General features: G+C 37.7%; 1 long non-coding RNA gene across 1 annotated transcript; it reads right to left on the bottom strand.

Annotated features, from left to right (window-relative positions):
- Nucleotides 1-3,064: 3,064 nt before the first annotated feature.
- LOC128503578 (uncharacterized) lies at nucleotides 3,065-3,680 on the bottom strand. The gene is made up of 2 exons (XR_008355260.1): nucleotides 3,439-3,680; nucleotides 3,065-3,366 (listed from the first exon to the last, which is right to left on the bottom strand). It is a non-coding gene; the product is annotated as an uncharacterized LOC128503578 (long non-coding RNA).
- Between the last annotated feature and the right edge of the window lie 738 nt (nucleotides 3,681-4,418).

The following is a 4,418-nucleotide window of genomic DNA, read 5'->3' on the forward strand; positions in this document are numbered from 1 at the left end:
AGACACCTCCCCCTTTCTTGGGGACCAAGGAAAGGTTGCTGCAAACCTGGGAGTGTGATACGGGACGCATTGCCGATAAGGCAGATGGCCCATTGGACCTAAGGTCCACTGGTGTCTCTCCGGAGATAGTCTCCTCCACCATTTCAAACATTTTTGTACATGGGCCCAGCACGTCCAGTACTTTGTCTTGGCAGTTCCTGAGGGAAAAATCAAGACCCTTCCTGGGTTTCCAGCCCGTCTTCCCCAGGAACTGATTGAGTTTGGGGTCGACCTCTGGTGTCTTACAGACTGCATCTGGGTCTAGGGCACTCCGCCCTCAATTTGCTCCGCATGGCCTCATCCAAAGGCTTATGCACACTAATTTGGCCACATGTTCGGTAGGGAACCACTCCGCAGATCTAGGGTGCTGGAGGTTGTCGGGATCAAACAGGGGTTCTCCCTATGGGTCGAGCAGGGTGTGTTTATAAAACGGAGGGTTGTTACCTTCTCCCATCACAAAATCTGTATCCGAGCCATCATAATCAGCACCGGAATACTGGGCTGCTGAGGGTATTAACCCCTTAATGACAATTGACGGTCCGGGCATGTTACCTGAAAACAAAGGGTTAATGACAATTGATGTGCCAGGGCCGCCATGACTTCAAACGGGTGCAGAAAGCGATCTACGTTCGCTTTCTGCACACAAACACCGCGATCGTCATCAGGGGCCCCTTATGGTTGATGGGGTGTTAAGGGTTAATTTAGGGGCAGTTATGGTTAATGGGGTCTTTAGGGTTAATTTAGGGGCAATTATGGTTAATGGGGTCTTTAGGGTTAATTTAATGCTGATGACTTAGGGTTGATTAATTTATTAAAGTTAACTTCTCTGTGCAGTTAGAGGTAAACTAAGGGGAAACTAAATCCTGGGGGCAGTGAAGATTATTAATGTATTTATTTATAAAAGTATGGTGTCAGTGATTATTCTCTGAATTATTCGAATCTCTGTAAGACTTGAATTCCTGTAAGATTCAGATTTCTGTAAGATTCAAATCTTTGAAAGATTCGAATCTTTGAACTACTCTCTGAATCTATGAGTCATCGTTCCACTGTGAATTAATGAGCTGTAACCTGATCCCATAGTCTGTGTCTGAGTGCTATGCAGATGACTCACTCTAAGATCAGGTTACAACTGCATGATTCACAGACTGAACTGCTACAAATGAATCGTTCATTCTACTGAACCGATTCATCCGGATCACTAAAAAGAATCGGATCAAAAGAATGATTCATTCATGATCCGGGCATCACTAGCTTCAAAGATACCCGAAACAGCACATGGGGGGAAGAATTCCCAGATTTGGAAAAAATTGTTTTGAAATAGCCAAATGCTACTTGTACTTATTGGCCAATAACGTGCAGAAGAAAGCAAAAAAACATAAAAACATTTCTAAATTCAGGACAAATAGTAAAATCTATTTAGCAGGTTTTTTCATTAGCTTTTGTAGATGAGTAAAATATTTTTCAAGTAAAAGTTAGAAAAAGCCCTTTTTCCTAAATTTTTCACCATATTTTATACTTTTTTTTTATAGTAAATAATATGATACAATAAAAACAATGACATCTAAAGAAAGCCCTTCTATGACAACATAAAACGTGCGTGGGTTCAGTAAACGGGAAATAATAAAATTACAGCTAAACACGAGCAGAGCAGAAATGTTAAAACAGCCATTGTCACGAAGGGAACAAAAAATAAAATCAGCCATTGTCACAAAGGGGGTTAAAGAAAGAAAGCATAATACGAGCTCTTGCTCCCTTCTCTCCTGGTGACAGTTGTGTTCTATGTATTTGTGTTTTGGTTATCTGTGGAAAAAGATCTATAATCATGTACATTTTCTGCTTAACACTATGTATATTTATATCTATGTATTTTTCTACTTTCTTTTATACATGAGAAAAACTTACATAAAAACAATTAAAAAAAATAAATACTTTTACTATAAAATGTGGTGGTGGTAGGTTATGTTGCTCTGTGCCTTATTCATCAAGCTGGTTTATCATGGTGACATGTTTTTCCATGTGTCTATGTACATGTCCCAAGGTAAATCAGCACTACATATAGTATGTCTTTCAAGCATTGTGCACGTTGCCACTTTTATTTCTACATGAAAAGTAAGCTTTAGTCACTCATTTCCATTTATGTATTTACAGGTATAATTATGATTATTTATCATATGTCATTTAAAGAAAACGTTTAAGGTATAAAACCCATCATGAATCTAGGAAACACTTTGACAAGATCACAGTTGCGTTTAAGCATCTGTGTACCCTATGATGGAATAATTTACATGAATAACAATAAACTAGTTGACCAAGCATTCTTTTTTGCATTAGAACATGTAGATTTCTCATGTGTTGTCTTGGAACATCTTTGTGATGAATATTTTTTAAATATACCTTGTCATAATATTTGTGAGTAGAGACTTAAAATGCTTCAGGAGGACCTGATTATCATGTAATAAAAAATGGAATAACATCACATGTACCAAAATAAGAGTAACAAGTATAATGCAGGTAGAATGCAAAGAAGATGATATAAAAATGTGAAAACAGATATAGTAAACACAACATACCAAAGTTTGGATAGCAAGAGACCAACACTGTTTAATAATTGTTTCCTGTTATCAGAAAAAGAAAAATATATATATTATTACTTGTATATATAATAAAGTACTATATATGTGTATATATAACACAATCTTTGTATTTGATATTAATATCTCTGATAGATTGAGTGTATGCATGTCTACTTCTCATACATACATACAAATAGAGGAAGCAATGTAGCTTCCAAAACCTGGGGCTGCTGGTGCACATAAATATATACTCTCCTGTGCAACTGATGACCATTTTACAATCAGCTACCACAGCCAAAGATTTGATCCTTTTTGTTTTTTGGCTGCATATTTTTTTGCATCAAGCTTTCACCTTTGTTTTGTTTTTTTGAGGGCTACAGTAGTGGCTACATGCTTCCATGCAGGCAGGGTCATTTTTCAAACTGCTGCCAAACGAAGATAAATTACCTGTATTTATTTACATTTTTGCATTGTTTATTGTTAGCTTTTTTTTCTTGGCAGCCTTTTCCTTTGGTCAAAATGAGGCTTTGCAAATCATTTCTGTATGGGCAAGTCCCTCAATTGTTTTCATTCTTTGAATCCTGGAAGTGCAAGTTTTCATTGAATTGAATGGTTTCACATGAAACAAATAATATTTCAAACTGCATGCTTTGCAAACAACTCACATATTAGTGAATACAACTTGCATACATATCTTTGATAGAAAAATAGTTTTGTTTAAATATTTTGAAAATCAAAAAAGAACCAGGCTTATCTAATTAAATTCACATTTTCTGAATATTAATGTCTTAGTGTCAAGGTTGCACGTACAGCCAACAGGCAACACACTACATTTAAGAATATAAGAATTCACCTATTGAACCACTCCCGTTACCATAGAGGTTTATTCTGTTAGGGTCTGATCACATGACTTACTAGTTGCCACTTAGTGCCATTTAGCAGAGATAACTAATAAGAAGGCTGTTTAAACACTCAGAGACAGGTCAGCTATGCCTTTGTATGGTCTCTAGTCTGTACTTGTACCAGTCTATACCTTGCATTATTTTGACTTCTGTTGTGACCTGGCTTGTACCCTGATTTTATGACAAGACACGGAGGCTCCTATTGCTTAACTCTTTCTTTACTGGAACATATAGCAGCAAGACAAAATGAATAGAGGTAAACAAAAAATGAACATGAGGCCCCAACAGCCAATCCCTACACAGCATTCACTATAACTCTAGTCTCCTCCCGGAAGCCGTCCTCTTTCTTTGCTGCTCACTGGATCAGATAAGTACCATCCAGTGTATATATATATATATTTCTTGCCTTTTACAGAAGTGTATCTACTTTCCTATGTGATTTTATTTGTGGTCCTTTGGTATTTCTTATTGATATAATTTTTTGCTTGGATTATGTTTCCCCTTATTCTTCTGTTTCCCTTCGTTTTGCGGTTATTTTCATTTTTTACCTGCTTGGTTTTATTGTGCGGTTCCGTTATGTACTCTTTTAGTTATCGCGGTATGTCCGGCCTTACTTTTCCCTCAGCTTGGTGTTTAGTTGGCTCATCCTAACCTGTGTCTTTCTCTCGCGTCCTTTTACTGCTCTCTATCAGTCACCTACTGCGCACGCGCGAGGCCGCCGATTCTCCACAGTTTTCGGCGCGTTTAAACTACGCACAGCTTCCAGTCACAGTCGTCCTCTCGGTCTTCCCGCCATTCGTTTTTCTTTATTTTAGGCAGCGTTTTTTCTGTTACTCGTGTTCCAGGCAGGGGTAAGCTCCCAACCTGGTATTCTTTCGTAGGGAAACATATTTTCCCTCTATCC

This window comes from Spea bombifrons, chromosome 8, assembly GCF_027358695.1.
Source record: "Spea bombifrons isolate aSpeBom1 chromosome 8, aSpeBom1.2.pri, whole genome shotgun sequence".
Taxonomy (NCBI): Eukaryota; Metazoa; Chordata; class Amphibia; order Anura; family Pelobatidae; genus Spea; species Spea bombifrons.